At 44.1% G+C, this 19,189-nt stretch overlaps 1 protein-coding gene and 1 long non-coding RNA gene across 6 annotated transcripts in view; one reads left to right on the top strand and one right to left on the bottom strand.

The window, feature by feature from the left end:
* aatkb (apoptosis-associated tyrosine kinase b) overlaps nucleotides 1-19,189 on the bottom strand; it is a 327,637-nt gene that overhangs the window by 188,508 nt on the left and 119,940 nt on the right. The window lies entirely within an intron of this gene.
* Nucleotides 16,621-19,189, top strand: part of LOC132380296 (uncharacterized) — a 28,400-nt gene continuing 25,831 nt past the window's right edge. The window contains exon 1 of the long non-coding RNA XR_009507727.1: nucleotides 16,621-17,109. This is a non-coding gene — a long non-coding RNA (uncharacterized LOC132380296). The remainder of the gene's footprint in view (nucleotides 17,110-19,189) is intronic.

Genomic DNA, 19,189 nt, shown 5'->3' with positions numbered 1-19,189 from the left:
AGGCAGGTTTTGGTTTTCTCAGACATCTCTTCAGAATCCCAGCTCAGCCTGCATTGGACAAAGGGCAAAGGTCATTACAGCACAGTGCAGACCCTTTGGTCCACAAAGTTGTGCCAACCTTATAACCTAATCCAAAATCATTCTGACCCTATTTTCCCTTTTTTGAGGTGGCCGGTGTCCTGTTGGGAGTCCACGATCTACAGCTGTGCTCAAATTAGATTCTTCACGGGCGGCAGGTTCTCATTCTTCAGAACTACACTTCAGTATCTCCATGAGTGGCTTGGAAGAAGCGCGCCTTCCAGACGCTACCCTGTGGACGACCCTACTCATCGCTGATGTCATCGAATGAAACGTCGCAGGAGATCAAAACATCGAGACTACAGATACAACTGCCAGAGGCCTCTGCACCAGCGATCTCTCTCCCTCTCTCTCTCTCTCTCTTTCGATAGTGGGTGACAGTCTGTTGGCTCTGAGTCAGGGGAACTCAAATAAGCAACATTGCAGACTGTAACACCCCATCTGTTGGCCTCCCATCTTGCAGGAGTGATATCTCTCTCTCTCACTGGTGAGACAGAGGGCCTGTTTGAGATGTCGAAATGTTGGGAAGGACAATTGTTTTTGATGGACTCTAGATCATGGCCCCTGGGGGCTTGCATGGTGGGTGGTTGAGAAAGCTTCCACTTGCAGCCCTTCCAGCCTTGCCAACCCACAGAAATGTGCTCTCAGTGTGGCCTTTTATATATTGGTGAGACCCAACGCAGACTGGGAGACCGTTTCGCTAAACACCTATGCTCGGTCTGCCAGAAAAAGCAGGATCTCCCAGTGGCCACACATTTTAATTCTATGCCCCATTCCCATTCTGATATGTCTATCCATGGCCTCCTCTATTGTCAAAATGAATCCAAACTCAGGTTTAAGGAACAACACCTTATATACTGGCTGGGTAACCTCCAACCTGATGGCATGAACATTGACTTCTCTAACTTCCATTAATGCCCCTCCTCCCCTTCTTACCCCATCCCTGACATATTTAGTTGTTTGCTTGTTCTCCATCTCCCTCTGGTGCTCCCCACCCCTTTCTTTCCCCTGAGGCCTCCCGTCCCATGATCCTTTCCCTTCTCCAGCTCTGTATCACTTTCGCCAATCACCTTTCCAGCTCTTAGCTTCATCCCACCCCCTCCGGTCTTCTCCTATCATTTTTCATTTCCCCCTCCCCCCACTACTTTCAAATCTCTTACTATCTTTCCTTTCGGTTAGTCCTGACGAAGGGTCTCGGCCCAAATCATCAACAGCGCTTCTCCCTATAGATGCTGCCTGGCCTGCTGTGTTCCACTAGCATTTTGTGTGTGTTGTTGTCCACAGAAATGTGTGTCTTGCTTGAGACCCCCTCTGCTCCTTTAAACGCCGGCTTCCCTTTAATTCCCCATCCCATCACCCTTGTTCTTTGTCTGTGAATAAAATGGCTGCCGGCTCAAAAACTGCTGAGAGTGCTTTGTGGAGAGAACGAGTACGTACAAAGGGCACCATGCACACACGTGCACAGACAGAGACACACGCACACACACTCACGTATCCTTTCCTTTTGGACAGAGACATTCACCACAAATTTCACAGAAGAACAGCTCCGTGATTAAAGCAAAATGAAAAGACTTATACACTAAATTGGTGTGTGCGCTAAAGCAAAGACTTCAAAGAAGGGATTACATTTTGCTCGGAGCTCCAGGTTCAGTGCCTGTGATGCAGGGCCAGCTTCCAGTGCAGCAGGGAACCGTCAAGCTGCAACCACAATCTCTACCTGCCAACATTAAAATACAACTGGAAAATGCCAGCCTAATTACTCAACAGAGCGTATGTGCCCTGACACAGTCACTTGGCCGTTCATCTGCTTCGTGCTTTGATCAGCACTTTGCTGTTTAAAGGAATGTGTTAATTTATCAAAATGCTCTGGTAGTCTAGGAACATCCCAATCCCAGAAGCAGCAGGAATGCTGGCTGAACTTGCTTCGAGCCTCTGTCTCTGAATGTGGCCGCAGAGCAGCAGGGGCTTTCATCGTCTCTGGGTTCACCATGGAAACCTTGGCGCTGAGAGATCAGGAATACTTGGACCAGAGAATACCGGTGGGATATGAGGCCTGGGAATACAAGGGATATACACTCAGTGACCACTTTATTAGGTATGGGAAATACCTAATAAAGTGGACACTCTGTGTGTATGTTCCTAGTTTTAAGCCCATAAGACATAGGAGCAGAATTAGGCCATTCAGGCCATCAAGTCTGCTTCACCATTCTATCATGGCTGATCCCGGATCCCACTCAACCCCATACACCCACCTTCTCACCATATCCCTTGATACCCTGACCAATGGGGAAACAATTAACTTCCGCCTTAAGCATACACACCAACTTGGCCTCCACTGCAGCCTGTGGCACAGATTTACTACTCTCTGGCTAAAAAAATTCCTCCTTACCTCTGTACTAAAGGGTCGTCCCTCAATTTTAAAGCTATGCCCTCTAATTCTGGATACCCCCACCATAGGAAACATCCTCTCCACATCCACCCTATCTAGTCCTTTCAACATTCCGTATGTTTCAATGAGATCCCCCTTGCTTAAATTCCAGAGAGAACAGGCCCAAAGCTGCCAAACATTCCTCATGTTAACCCCTTCATTCCCAGAATCATTCTGCTGCTGTAGTCTAACTATTTCAAAATTCAACACTTTGTGCCTTTAGAGATGCTTTTCTGTACTCCACTGTTGTAACACATGGTTATTTGAGTTACTGTTGCTTTCCTGTTAGCCTGAACCAGTCTGGCCGTTCTCCACTGACCTCTCTCATTAGCAAGGTGCTTTTGCCATTCATTGGATGCTTTTTAAACTCTAGAGACTGTTAGCGCATGAAAATCCCAGGAGATCAGCAGTTTCTGAGATACTCAAACCACCCCGTCTGGCACCAACAATCATTCCATGTTCAAAGTCACTTGGATCACATTTCTTCCCCATTCTGATGTTTGGTCTGAACAACGACTGAACCTCTTGACCATGTCTGCGTGCTTTTATGCATTGAGTTGCTGCCATATGATTGGCTGATTTTATATTTGTAATAAAGTGGCCACTGATTGTATTTTCAGGAGATAACTAGAAAAGGTCCAGAGATTGTGTATTTAATACTTCTGCAATATTTGAGTGATATTGTAATTATATTGTTTAATTAAGCTTTCTTTGTTTACATAATTCATTAGTTTACATGTTTATATGAACGGTGTACACAATTTTGGCACCACGTCATAAGTGTGCGCCTCACTAAAGTAAAAATGAAGGGTCCGTGTTCTCCAGGGCTCCCATGTTTTTCTTTTCATTAATTTCTGAATTTACTAAACATAACACAGAGAATACCGGGGATCGGAGCAGCATTCACTGCAGCTGGTGTGGCACAGTACTTGAGCTAGTGGAGTCACTGCTTACAGTGCTAGAGACCCAGATTCAATCCTGTCATCACATGCTGTCCATGTGGAGTTTGCATGTTCTCGCTTCGACTATAACATAGATCACAGAACAGTACAGAACAATTGTGGCCCTTGGCCCTTTGGCCCACAATGTTGAACCAACCTTTTAATCTACTCCAAGATCAGTCTAACTCATTATTTTTCTTTTATCCAGGTATCTATCTATGGCCTACTGTATCTGCCTCGACCACTCCACAGCAGTTAAAAAAAAACTACCTCAAAAATTCCCCTACACTTTTCTTCAGTCACCTTAATTGCTGCCCTGGGAAGAAGGTGCTGACTGTCCACTTGATCTACGCCTCTTATCAACGTATACACCTCTATCAAGTTACCTCTCATCCTCATTGGCTCCAAAGAGCTTGCACAGCATGTCCTCATTGGACATGCTCTCTAATCCAGGCAGCATCCTGGTAAATCTCCTCTGCACCCTCTCTAAAGCTTCTACATCCTTCTTAAAATGAGATGATCAAAACTGAACACAATAGTCCCAATGTGGTCTAACCAGACCGTTATAGAACTGCAAGACTAAATCACGGCTCTTGAACTCAATCCCCTGACTAATGAGGCTAACACACCATATGCCTTCTTAATCATCCTATCAACTTGCAAATCAATTTTGTGGATCTAAAAACGTGGACCCCAAGATCCCTCTACTTCTCTATGCAGCTAAGAATCTTGCCATTAACCTTGCACTGTGCCTTCAAGTTCGATTATCACTTCACACTTTCCTATATTGAATTTCATCTCCACTTCTCAGCCCAGAAAAGTCCAGTCTTCTACACTATTCAAAAGACCATCAATCTTCATGGGTTACCTCCAGGATCTCTGGTTGCCTCCCACACCCTAAGGATGTGTTATAGGGGGAGATTGAATAGGTTACGACTTTATTCCCTAGAGCATAGAAGAATGAGTGGTATAGAAAGGGTAAACCACTGAGGCTGGATGAGACTAGAACTGGACGTCATGGGTTAAGCGTGAAAGGGAACCTGAGGGGGAACTTCTTCACACAGAGTGTGAAGAAAGGGTGGAAGCAGAAATGGTGGATGCAGGTTTGATTTCAACATTGAAGAGAAATTTGGAAACATGGATGGGAGGAGTATGGAGGACTAGGTAGGTTAATAGTTCAGCAGGCACTAGATGGGCCAAAGGGCCTGTTTCTGTGCTGTAGTGTTCTATGACTCTATTTGCAGGTTGCTAGTTTAACTGGATGCTGTCAAATGTCCTTAGTGTGTAGGTGAGTGGTAGAATCTGGGAGTATTGATGAGATCATGTGAAGAACAAAGTGATTCATGTAGTGTTAGTGTAAATGGTCAACATGGATTTGGTGGGCCAGAGTGCCTGTTCTGAAACTGTATCTCACAGAGCATGGGGGATACTTAGATAAGAAATATCAGAGAAACGTGGTCAGAAGATATCAGTTCAAAGTTCAATGTAAATTTATTTTCCATGTAGGTACTATGTACCATTTACAACCTGAGATTCATTTTCCTTGCAGGTACCCACAAAGAAATAAAATAGAATCATGAAAATCCACACCCAACAAAGACCAAGAGCTTCCAATGTACAAAAGAGGACAAATCGCACAAATAATTTAAAAAGTAAATAAATATTTCACAGAACATGAGTTGCAGAGCCCTCGACAGTGAATCCACAGGTCGTCATGTCAGTTCAGGCCTGTGGTGGGTGAAGCCGGCCCAGGGACCTGATGTCTGCAGGGCAACCACTGCTCCCTAACTGAACCTGTAGCTTCCGCCCGATAGTAGTAGAGAGAAGGGAAGGGTCCGGCAGGGAAAAGTGGTCAAAAAGACATCAGCAGAATGTGGTTTCTGGCGCAAATTTTGTTCAATTTGGTCTCCTCAGGTTTAGGCGGTTGGCAGGGCGATGAACAGTCCGTTGCTAAGGAACGGAATGGGAGGTGATGGCTTCACAAACAACAAGGTTTTATTTCTCCAAGAGCAAAAGAGATTATCCTGTCACCTATTCTCCCTCCCAGGGAATAACCAGCAGCACACCGGAAGACCAAGGTAGAATTGAACAAGGCTTCTTGGACATCAATAGGCTTAACACTTGTCTTATTACTCCATTAATGTTTCTAATTGGTTTACAAGTTACAACATTCGCTGGACCTAGACCTGACAAATGGACAGAGTTAGCGGATTTGGGCAGACCTAATCTCAGATGGCACGAGAGAATGCCATTGGTACTGGTAGCCTCTGCCAATTAAGCTGACAGCAGATGTTAGACTGGGACGATGCCAATTTAGATTGCCAGCAACTCCAGCTAGGAATCTCAGAGTTACTTGCTATCACGTCCATGGGATAACACGCTAAAATCTTACCTGATCTCCCCAGTTATCAACATGACATCACAGAATCAGGCTGATTATCACTGACGGGTTGTGGCAGCAGTACAGTGTAGCACATCAAATTAGAATAGGAATATATATAAAGATACTTAAGTAATGAAAAAAGAGCAAAAATAGTGAGGTAATGTTCATGGGTTTGTTGTCTATTCAAAAATCTAATGGCAGAAGGGAAGAAGTTGTTCCTAAGAAATTGAGTATGTGTCTTCAGGCTCCTGCACCTGCTCCCTGCTGTTAGTAATGTTGCCCAGGGTGCAGGGTGGTCTTTAATAATGGATGCCACCTATTTAGAATAAGAGACAGACTACAGTGAGACTGTGGCTTACTTGAGAAAAGTACTTTGCAGATCAAGAAACAGATTTTTATGAGCATAAGTTGGCAAGTTTATCCATTTTGTGCAATATTTAGGCAAGGTATGACCTCTTTTGATGTACAGAAGGTACACGTACTAATAAGGACTAAACTGTTGGGGCAAAAAGAGATTTTGGTGTAAATGTTCACACTTCTATATCTGTAATTTCCAAAGGCAACTCATTACTACATCTGGGTAACTTTGGGAATGACAGCAAACCTCCAGAGAGGAGTGAATGGCCACTTCATTAGATACACTTACTAGTTAATGTCAATATCTAATCAGCCAGTTGTGTGGCAGCAGCTCAATGCATAAAAGCATGCAAACATGGTCAAGAGGTTCAGTTGTTGTTCAGACCAAACATTAGAATGGGGAAGAGATGTGATCTTTGACCGTGGAATGATTATTGGTGCCAGATGGGGTGGTTTGAGTATCTCAGAAACTGCTGATCTCCTGGGATTTTCACATACAACAGTTTCTAGAGTTTATAGAGGATGGTGCAAAAAACAGTGAGTGGCAATTCTGTGGGTGAAAATGCCTTGTTAACGAGAGAGGTCAGAGGAGAATGGCCAGGCTGGTTCAACTGACAGGAAAGTGAAAGTAACTCAAATAGCCACGTGCTACAAGAGATGATGTGCAGAAGAGCATCTCTAAATGCACAATTTGTCAAACCTTGAAGTGGATGGGCTACAGCAGCAGAAGACCAGGAACCTATTCTCAGTGGCAACTTTATTAGGTACAGGAGGTAGCTAATGAAATAAGCACCAAGTGTATTTCCAGTAGTCTACTATACTTCCATGGACATACACTCAATGGCTACTTTATTATGTTCTTATGAATGAAACTGATGGGATTGTTGCTTGGAACCAGCATGAAGTTGATGGATTGAATGGCCTCCTTCATGCTACAGATTCCGGACTATAATCGCTAAAGTTTAGAAGAATGAAGGAGAATCTCCTACTGAATATTGAAATGTGTATATAGAGAGGACGTTTCCAATAGTGGGAGGGTCTAGGACCAGAGGGCACAGCCTCAAAATAGAAGGATGTTCCTTGAGAACAGAGATGAGTAGGAATTTCTTTAGCTAGAGGATGGTGAATCTGTGGAATTCATTGTCACAGAAGGCCATGGAAGTCAAGTCATTGGGTATATTTAAAGCAAAGGTTCATAAACCCTTGATTAGTAAAGGAGTTAAAACTTACAGGGAGAAGGCAGGAGAATGGGGTGGAGGAGGACAATAAATCACCACGACAGAATGATGGAGCAGACTTGATGGGCCAAATGGCCTAATTCTGTTCCTATGGCCTACAGTATTGTGTCTACCTCACTATCTCCCCTCAGCCTTTCAATCCAAATGAAGGGTCTTGGGGGTAGCATAACGATTGGTGCAGTGCTTTATAATCATGTTCCTTTGACTTGAAATGTTGACTGTCAATTGCCCTCCATAGATGCTGCCTGATCTGCTGAGTTCCTCTAGCATCTCTTGGTTTACAGAGCCTATAAAAATATTCAAACCCTTGGAAGTTTTCACGTTTTATTGTTTTACAACATTGAATCACAGTGGATTTAATATGGCTTGTTTTGGCACTGCTCACCAGAAAAAGACTTCTTTGTGTCAAAGTGAAAACAGATTTCTGCAAATCAATCTAAATTAATTACAAATATAAAACACAAAATAATTGATTGTGCATATGTATTCAGCCCCTTTAATATGACCCACCAAATCATCACTGGTGCAGCCAACTGGTTTTAGAAGTCACATAATTAGTTAAATGGAGATCTGTTTTTGGAGGCCTGTGTGCAGTCAAGGTGTTTCAACTGATTGTAGTAAAAATACACCTGTATCTGGAAGGTCCAACTGCTGGTGAGTCAGTATCCTGACAAAAACTACACCATGAAGACGAAAGAACTCTCCAAACAACTCTGTGAAAAGGTTATTGAAAAGGACAAGTCAGGAGATGGATACAAAAAAATTTCCAAGTCACTGAATATCCCTTGGAGTACAGTCAATCATCCAAGAATAGAAAGAATATGGCAGAGCAGTAAATCTGCCTAGAGTCAACTATCATCAAAAACTGAGTGACTGTGCAAGGAAGTGAATAATGAGGGAGGTCACCAAGAAACCTATAACAATTCTGGAGGAGTTACAACCTTCAGTGGCCGAGATAGGAGAGACTGTGCATACAACAACTGTTGCCCAGGTGCTTCACCAGTCACAACTTTATGGGAGAGTGGCAAAGAGAAAGCCACTGTTGAAAAAAATCTCACAGGAAATCTCAGCTAGAGTTTGCCGGAAGGCACGTGGGAGACTCTGAAGCCAGCTGGAAGAATGTTCTATGGTCTGATGAAACTAAAATTGAGCTTTTTGGCTATCAGACTGAACACTATGTTTGGTGTAAGCCGAACACCACACATCATCAAAAACACACCGTCTCTATCATGAAGCACGGTGGTGGCTGCATTATGCTGTGGGGATGCTTCACTGCAGCAGGCCCTGGAAGGCTTCTGAAGGTGCAGGGTAAAATGAATGCAGCAAAATACAGGGAAATACCGGAGGAAAACGTGATGCAATCTGAAAGAGAACTGCGACTTCGAGAAAATTTGTTTTCCAGCAAGACAGTGACCCCAAGCATAAAGCCAAAGCTACACAGGAATAGCTAAAAAACAACAAAGTTAATGTCCTGGAGTGGCCAAGTCAGAGTCCAGACTGCAATCCAACTGGGAATTTGTGGTTGGACTTGAAAAGGGCTATTCACTCACGATCCCCATGCAATCTGACAGAGCTTGAACAGTTTTGGAAAGAAGAATGAGGGAAAATTGCAGTGTCCAGATGATAGAGACCTATCCACACGGAATCAAGGCTGTAATTGCTGCCAAAGGTGCATCTACTAAATACTGACTTGAAGGGGCTAAATACTAATGTAATCAATTATTTTGTGTTTTATATTTGTATTTAATTTAGATCACTTTGTAGAGATCTGTTTTCACTTTGACACAGAAGAGTCTTTTCCTGTTGATCAGTGTCAAAACATTGAATCACAGTGGATTTAAACAATAGAACATGCAAACTTCCGGGTGGGGGGGGGGTATATACTTTTTATGGGGACTATATTCTGATAGAGTTAGATGAGGAAGGAAGGGAGGAGGCTTGAGTGCAGCTTAACTGCTGGCACTGAGTGGATGAGTCAAGTGGACAACTCCTCTGTCACAGTACTCAGCTGGATTCCTTGTCTGTAGATAATTGTATTTGTTTGTTAAGAGGGGCTCAGACAGCAAAGAGTCTGTTTTACATTCTCATCAAGAATATCAGATCATACAGTTGGGAAAGAGGCACCACTATGCGCATGCCAGCCATCAAGTACCTGTTTATACCTGTCTGATTTTCCAGCACTCAGTCCACAGGGAGATGAACCGCCAAAAAGACCCAACCACTAACCACAAACACTACTTGCTCTTGTCCACACCGTACCAGAATATATGTAGCTGGATCGGCCTCTGCAGCTACTCGAGAATCATACTCGACCCCAGTGATCACACTACAGGGGGAACAGCACAGGGTTCTCAACCAACTAAAATCAAAAGATATCTTAGCCACTGTTGCCCATGGTTCTCCGATTGCTGCTCCCACTTGGTCAAGGAATTCCCATTTGGAAATCACAAGGAAAGTGGCCGTTAGTTGCGCTCCCAATAAAGACACAAACCTCCCATTCCAGTGGTGTGCCTCTGAATACAAAGTCGGGTGCACTTCTATACATTGAATGAAAAACCACTGGTTCAAACCCTGCTTTATTTCCAAAGTGCTTGCGGCTAATGAACAGATCCACTTCATTGACAAAGGACAATGACATAGTTGTCGACTGAACAACACCTGTGAGTGAAGGCGGACTTGTGCCACAGAGGTTACCTACGTTACACATGATCCATGCACTGTGAGTTAGTGCTTCCTTTATCCAAATATCTGTGGGTTTGAATGGATTGTTCAGCACCACTGCCTAAGTACTTCAGCAAGACCCAGCAGATTAGTTCACTCACAGTGAGTCTGGGATTTATAATAATAAAATTCTAGGGAAGTCCCTTTCTTTGAAAAAAGAGGACATCTCCTTCATTCTGGAATGAAAAGCCTCATCCTGAGAGCAAATGTGGCGGAGACAGAGGAATTGAGAGAAGGAGATGGTGTTTTTACAAGTAACTGGATGAGACAAGGTGTAGTCCAGGTAGCTGTGAGAGTCTGTGGGTTTGTAATAGACATCGGTGGATAAGCTGTCTCCGGAGATAGAGACAGCGTAAATTGAGAAAGGGAAGGGAGGTGTTGGAAATGGACCAGGGGAATTTGAGGGCAGGGTGGAAGTTGGAGGCAAAGTGGATGAAGTTGACGAATTCAGCATGGGTACAGGAAGCAGCACCAATGCAGTCGTCGATATAGTTAGGAAAAGTGTGGGACAGTCACCAGTGTAGACTTGGAACATGGACTGTTCCACGTAGCCGACAAACAGGCAGGCATAGCTGGGACCCATGTGAGGGCCCGTGGCTGCATCTTTTGTTTGAAGGAAGTGGGTGAAGCTAAAGGAGAAATTATTTAGAGTGAGGATAAGTTCCGCTAGGCAGAGGAGAGTGGTGGTGGAGGAGAACTGGTTGGGTCTGGCGTCCAGAAAAAAAAAAGGAGAGCTTTGAGGCCTCCTGGGTGGGGGATGGGGGTGTACAGGGTCCCAACATCCATAGTAAAAATAAGACGATGGGGGCCTGGGAACTTGAAATCCTTGAAAAGATCAAGAGCGTGTGAGGGATCATGGATGTAGGTGGGAAGGGACTGAACTAGGGGAGATAAAACAGAGTTGAGGTATGCAGATGTGAGTTCAGTGGGGCAGGAACAAGCTGAAACAATGGGTCTCCCTGGACAAGCAGGTTTGTGGATCTTGGGTGGGAGGCAAGGTGTGGGAACTATCAGGTCAGTGGCGGTGGATAGGAGATTCCCAGAGTCAATAAGGTTGGCAATGGTGTGGGAGACAACGGCATGGTGTTCCTTATTGGGATCCTGTTTGAGGGGTAAGTAAGAGGAGGTGTCTGAGTTGGCGCTGGGCCTCAGCAAGATAGTGGTCAGTACGCCAGACTACTACAGCACCTCCCCGACCTTTAATGTCAATCCTGTGCAACTCCACAACATTAACCCTGACAGATGACTCATTCAACACCCCTACAACCTCTCCCTATCCAGGAATGACTTAATTTATGGCTGTCCTTACTCTGCTCATTTTCAACCTTAAATCAGCTAAACATACACTTGATTTCCTTGTTTAAAAGAAATTTGGGGCATCACAGTAGCTGGTTAAGCACAGCCTCAAATATTACCGAAAATATTATATATACAAAAATCTTCCCTAAATTGTCCTCCCCTCACCTTAAACATTCGGCCTCTGGTATTGGCCACTGCTGCTGTGGGAAACGTGCTGGTTATTCTGGAGTGGGTGCGGGATACAACCATGCACCTCATTTCTTAAATCATAGCAGTGATTACGCGCCAAATATACCGTACTCCGTTCACCTCAAAGTGCTCTGGGCCATCCTAACAGAGTTGTAAAAGGCATATCAATGCAATTTAGCTTCCAGTGGCCTCAAGCCTGGGCACTTATAAGTCCAGATAGTAGGAGCTGATCTGGACTTGCTGTGCAAGTGAATTTAATTAAGTCTTTGGCAACTGAGGGCTGGCATCAGCGGGCACACGTGAGTTACCCAGTTTGGGAACTGCTCAACAAGGCACAGCTGTCAAAACACATTCAGATTCAGGTTCCTTTGATGCTCACTGAAAGTGACAGCGAAATGCATCATTTGCGCAAACGGCAGCATAACCCAAAGACGTGCCAGGGCCAACCCGCAAGTGGCACCACACATTCCAGTGCCAATGTGACATGATCCCCCACCTTCAGCAGAACAACACAAGCAACAGATCAACAAAACAAGAGCATGAGGAAATCCGCAGATGCTGAAAATCTAGAGCAATACACACAATGTACTGGAGGAGATCAGCAGGTCAGGCAGCATCTATGGACGGGAACAAACAGCCGATGTTCTGGGATGAGATTCTTCATCAGGACTGGAAAGGAAGTGAGAAGGAGTCAGAGTAAGAAGGTGGGGGAGAGGAGGAGGAAGTACAAGGTGGTAAGTGATAGGTGAAACTGGGAGAGGAGGGGGGCTTGAAGTAAAGAGCTGGGAAGTTGATAGGTGGAAGAGATAAAGGGATGGAGAAGGAGGAAGCTGATAGAAGAGGATAGAAGGCCATCCGGTGCTCCTGGTGTGACCTCCTGTATATCGGCGAGACCTGACGTAGATTGGGAGACCGCTTCATCAAGCACCTTCGCTCCGTCTGCCACAAAAAGCGGGATTTCCCGCTGGCCACCCATTTCAATTCTACTTCCCATCCCCATTCCGACACGTCAGTCTTCCAGCTGTACCATGAGGCCACACTCAGGTTGGTGGAGCAACACCTCATAATCCATCTGATGGGCACGAATGTTGAATTTTTTCAAAAAGTAGAGACATTGTTGTGCAGGGAATTGCAGCATCCTACAGCGGTACACTTCGTAAAGCTTTACTAATGACAGGAATAGACACTGTCACAGATGGTAAATCAGTAAAACATCACACAAACAAGCCTGCTCCCTGGAGACTCAGCTTGTGCATTATGCACATCTAAAATAGAAAGTGACATGGCAGATGCTGGTGTAGCAGTTTAGAACATGGTACCAATGGACCGGCATTCACATGGCGCAAAGATCTACCGCCTGGAAAAGGTAACAGATTGGGCTCCTGAGCACTGTGTCCAGTCTCTTCTTCCTTCATTCCTTTCTGCTTCCCTCCATTAGTTCTGTTATCCATCTCCGTTTATTTCCCTCTCTCCCTCCATCCTCCTCAGAAAGGAGGCATCCATTATTAAGGACCCCCACCACCCAGGACATGCCCTCTTCTCATTGTTACCGTCAGGAAGGAGGTACAGAAGCCTGAAGACACACACTCAGCGATTCAGGATCAGCTTCTTCCCCTCTGCCATCTGATTTCTGAATGGGCATTGAACTCATGAACACTATCTCACTTTTTTATTTTTTATTTTTGCACCATTTTTACTTAACTATTTAATAGACATCTATATACCTACTGCAATTGATTCACTTATTCATTTCCTTTCTATATTATCATGTATTGCATTGAACTGCTGCTGCTAAGTTTAACAAATTTCACGACACATGCCGGTGATAATAAACCTGATTCTGATAAAGATTAGCTTTATTTGTCACAGGCACATCGAACCTTACAGTGAAAGGTGTCGTTTGCATCAACGACTAACACAGTCCAAGGATGTGCTGGGGGCAGCCCGCGATTGTCGCTATGGTTCCAGCACCAATGTAGCATGCCTACGACTTATTAACCCTCACCTGCACGTCCTTGGAATTAGGACAGAGAGGGAAATAAGTTAGCCATGATGAAATGGCAGAGCAGACTAGATGGGCCAAATGGCCTAATTCTGCTCCTATATCTGATGGTTTTATGGAATGAAGGAGGAACCTGAGGCATCCAAAGGAAACTCCTTGCAGACAGTAGCAGGAATTGAACCCCGATTGCTGGTGCTGTAAAGCGTTACGTTAGCCGCTATTCTACCGTGCAGCCCCCACCCCACATCAATCAGAACTGGGGTCAAGTGATCACATTGATCACAGGTCACTTATCTTCTGCCCCAGTCAGAAGCTGGGTCTGTTCCCCTGTGTCAGCCCACGCTTCACCCGTGCTCCCAGGCTCGGTGCCCCTCCCTCCGGGAAGATGCTAAGCTTTGCAATGGAACAGCAGCCTGCACATCTCAGCCTGTGTTTACCATCCATCACAAGCAGGAAGTGACTCATGGAAAAGAAACTGAGTTGTACAGATTCCATGGAGAGGAACCATCGTCAGTCATCCTCCAGCCCGCTGAACAGTGAAGCCTTCAAGCCAAAATTCTCCCCTAACATTTCCATCCAGGAAGAGCCAGGCTTTGCAGAGAATGGAAGTGGTAGCAATCGCCACTCCTGCGCATGAAACCAATCAGCAGCTTCTAGGGAAAACGAAGGAAGCTTAACAAGTTTTGTTAGTTCCCTGCTCCTACAAGTTCAGCAACTTAGACCATAAAACATAGGAGCAGAATTAAGCCATTCAGCCTATCGAGCCTACTCTGATATCCCATCACGGCTGATTTATTATCCAACCAAATTCCATTCTCTTGCATACTCCCCAGAATCTTTGATGCCCTTACTAATCAAGAACCTATCAACCTCTGCTTTAAATAGATGCAATGACTTGGCTTCTACACTCATTTGTGGCAACGAATTCCTCAAATTCACCAGCATCTGGCTGAAGAAATTCCTCCTCATCTCTGTGCTAAGTGGATGCCTTTGTATTCTGAGGCTGTGCCCTCTGGTCTAGACTCACCCACTATGGGGAACTTCTCCAGTACAATCAGAATAGTAACACGTACCGAGATATGGTGAAAAGCTCGACTTGAACGTTGCTGCGTAATGGGGACAGGACAGTACTGTAGTGGTTAGCGCATCGCTTTACAGCGCTGGCGATTGGGGTTCAACTCCCTTGAAGGAGTTTGTGCATTCTCCCTGTAACTGCATGGGTTTCCTCCCACGTTCCAAGAAAAGGTGTATGGCTAGGGTTAGTGAGTCGTGCTATTTTAGCGCTGGAAGCATGGCGACATTTGCAGGGAGCCCAGAACAATCAACATGAAGCAGAGAGCGAGTTTGTAAATCTAGTGGGAGCAAAGAATGTTGGGACTGGCGAGGGTGGAGCGCCAGGGGATGGTTGTGGGACAGATGGCAGAGAAGGAATGCCGGGATGGTGGGGGGCAGCATGGGTTCAGACACATCCAGCCCTGAGACACTAGGCTAGGTCATTTGATTCCAAATAATTGGTTTATTCACCCGGCAATGCACCTACATCAACCTTCTTATCACCAATCATTACAGATGGTCTCTCTGGTGCTTCCTGCTCTCTCCTGTCTCCCTTCCCCTTTTCCCAATCAATGTTCCCTCTAATTTATAATGACCAGTGTACAAAAATCTTGTGCTGTGCAATTTTTTTGCCCAGCGATAATGACATGTGCACACTGAATAATTTCTTCAATAAAAGCAGTATAAATAAGCCCGTTCTAAAATCTGCAGACAAATCATCACAAACTCCACGTTATCAACACCGTCCACATCGGAAACCGGAAAAGGAAATGCTGTTGTGTGTGATCATGAAATACACTTAACATTCCATCGAGGTAGAGGGTGATGATCCTTCGTGCGCAGTTTAAATTCCTTTGTGCGCTAGTAGCAAAAGATGTGTGTGCACGCACACGTTCAGACCTTAGAGGGGACATTGTTCCTAGCCATAATTCCCTTTTTCCTGCCCCCTTCAACTCTGAAGCCACAACAGACACATATCAGGGTCATTTATTATGAAATTTGTTTTTGCTTTGCAGCAGCAATAGAGCAATTCATAAAATGACTACAGTGCTATGCAAAAGTCCTAGGTACTCTAGCTATACGTACCAGTACAAAACTTTTGCACAAAACCATACATACTTACATTCGAATTGTTATTTTGTGCTCTATAAACTTTGGATGTAATGGCGCTTTCTTTCAGGTCTGGGAGAGTTGATCATTCTGACTGTCTGTCCAAACCACCCGATGATATTACTCTGACTGAATGTCAGGAACCACACATTTTGACCCAATCCACATCCTTGAACCAAAGTCCAAAGCAGGTTACATGGTCCTGTTGTCCACACCAATGAGATCTCTAGGTCTTGGTAGATTGATTTTATTGAGACCAATGACGGCAACACAAAAATTATTAATTAGCTGCTGGACAACAGAATTTGCTTGCTGCAAATTCCACAGCTTGTGCTAACTTGGGGCCAGCTTCAAAATGGGAACCATGAAAATATAAAGCTGAAAGTCGACAATAGAAACAAAGAAATCCTGGAAAAACCCAGCAGGTCAGGCTGCCTATCCCATAATATGCATTTGTCATTGTACAATTAAAACATAGGAATAAAATTAAGACACAACTACATCAGCTAAAAAAAGCCTGTCATTAATTGTTAATGTTTTAAATCATATTAAAATAAGCTGTAAAAGATATTATAGACCATAAGATATCTTGACTGACACTAAGGCAAACTTAAAACATTCACTTTATTAATGGCACAGCCACATGGGAAGTGAAGCAAATAATTTGTTAAAGAGATAATGTCACCTTTGTAAATGCCAGGGCAAAGTTCCCAAATGACTCAAGAGCGAAGTGTGCAACACCATGATGTCATCAGCACCAATCATACACACAATTATTTAAACATTAAGACTGACTCAGAACTCCACAGGGTGTATTTATTTTTAAGCTTCCTGGTTGCTTCTGCAATCAGGCTCACCCACTGAATAGATGGCTCACAGGCAGAAGCTCACACCAGGTTGTATGTGCTACATATGAATTGTATTCAGAGTCTGAAAATCAGTTCCATTGACCTCAACAGCACAGCAGCAAAATTTATGGCAGCAGTAACTCCGAAATGAAGCCCGCTTTCTAATTGTGCGCTCTGGGATTACGAAGGCACTAACAATATTACTTAGTGGACAGAAAAGACACAGGAACAGCAGAGGGATTGGGACTTGTTTTGCACTCCCTCCTCCATTTTAACCAATTTTTACAGGAGTACTATTGAGAGTGTCCTGACCAGCTGCATCTCCATCTGGTACGGGAATTGCAAGATATCTGACCACAATGGATTGTGAGGACTGCTGAGAGGGTCTTCGGGGTCTCTCATCCGAGATACTTACCAGGAGTGCTGTGTACGCAGGGCCCTAAGCATCGTCAATGATCCCTGGTACGGTATCCATCCAACAATCTCTTTGATCTCCACCATCAGGCAGGAGGTTTTGTTTATTTATTCATTTACGGGATGTGGGTGTTGCCAGCTAAGCCAGCATTTATTGCCCATCCCTAGTTGACCTTGTAGATAGATAGATAGATAGATAGATAGATAGATACTTTATTCATCCCCAAGGGGAAATTCAACATTTTTCCAGTGTCCCATACACTTATTGTAGCAAAACTAATTACATACAGTATTTAACTCAGTATAAATATGATATGCATCTAAAATCACCCTCCCAAAAAGCATTAATAAATAGCTTTTAAAAAGTTCTTAAATAGTTTACTAAAGTGCATTGAGTGGTAACTTAAGCTCAGTCCTAACCCCGGCACTTTAACATGTCTTGCCCCTGGTGGTTGAATTGTAGAGCCGAACGGCATTGGGGAGTAATGATCTCTTCATCCTGTCTGAGGAGCATTGCATTGACAGCAAACTGCTGAGCTGCCTTCATGAATCGCTGCAGTCCCTGAGGTGTAGCTACACCCAGAGTGCTGTTAGGGAGGGGATTCCATGATTTTGACCCAGCGACAATGAAGCAACAGCGACATGTTTCCAAGTCAGGATGATGAGTGGCTTGGAGGGGGAATTCCAAGTGGTGGTGTTCCCAGCTATCTGCTGTTCTCGTCCTTCTAGATGGGAGTGGTGGTAGGCCTGGAAGGTGCTGCCTTAGGGACTTTGGTGTGTTGTTGCAGTGCATCTTGTAGATAGTACCCACTGCTGCAACTGTTTGTCGAGGTACAGGAGGTACCGTAGCATTAAGGCAAAGACTGGTAGATTAGCAAACAACTTCTTCCCCACAGGCCGTGCCTCTACGCAGGTCTCACCATGTATGAAGCACCAGTAGCATAATAATGTTTACTTTTTAACTTGTGTTGTAAACACACCTTATTATCTGTTCATTTATTTTTGGTAATATTACTTTATATATGTGAGTTATACGTAGTGTGTTGTGTACCATGGTCTGGGGGAACATTATTTCATTGGCAGTATAAATGTATACGATTGAAATGACAATTAACCTGAACTTGACTGGAGAGTGGGAACAAATAGAGCCCACTGCAGGAAGAGAAAGTCATATCCATCGAGGTAGTAATCAAATCAATCCATTACTTTCTTTATAATCAATAGGCTGGTCATGGCTGTTACCATGTTTGCTCATTTATAACTTTCAAAGGTTAAAATGTTCCCTCACATATAATCAGTTTCTCTCCTTTTAAAAGTTGTCCATATAGATCATACAATATACAGTGGCTATAAAAATATTCACCCCCTCTCCCTTGGAAATTTTCAAGCTTTTTGTTGTTTTACAACATTGAAACACAATGGACTTAATTTAGCTTTTTTGACACTGATCAACAGAAATAGACTCTTTCGTGTCAAAGTGAAAACAAATCTCTACAAAGTGATCCCAATTAATTACAAATATGAAACATCCCCTATAATATAACACATTAGATCATCACTGGTGCAGCCAATTGGTTTTTGAAGTCATTTAATTAGTTATATGGAGATCACCTGTTGCAGTCGAGGTGTTTGAAGTGATTGTAGTAAAAATACACCTGTATCTGGAAGATCCAACCGCTGGTGAGTCAGTATCCTGACAAAAGCTACACCATGAAGACAAAAGAACACTCCAAGCAACTCCGCGAAAAGGTTATTGAAAAGCAAAAGTCAGGAGATGGATACAAGAACATCTCCAAGTCACTGAATATCCCTTGGTGTACAGTTATGTCACTCACAAGAAATGGAAAGCATATGGCACAGCTGTAAATCTGCCTAGAGCAGGCTGTCCTCAGAAACTGAGTGACCGTGCAAGAAGGGGGATTAGTGAGGGAGGCCACCAAGAGTCCTTTGACAGCTCTGGAGGAGTTATAAGCTTCAGTGGCTGAGATTGGAGAGATTGTGCGTACAACAATTGTTGCCCAGGTGCTTCACCAGTCGCAGCTTTACAGGAGAGTGGCAAAGAGAAAGCCACTGCTGGAAAAAAATTCACATGAAATCTCAGCTAGAGTTTGCCAGAAGGCATGTGGGA

The sequence above is a fragment of the Hypanus sabinus genome, chromosome 23, assembly GCF_030144855.1.
Source record: "Hypanus sabinus isolate sHypSab1 chromosome 23, sHypSab1.hap1, whole genome shotgun sequence".
NCBI classification, from domain to species: domain Eukaryota; kingdom Metazoa; phylum Chordata; class Chondrichthyes; order Myliobatiformes; family Dasyatidae; genus Hypanus; species Hypanus sabinus.
Note: the sequence above shows the minus strand (reverse complement) of the source record. Positions and strands in the feature narration are given on the sequence as shown.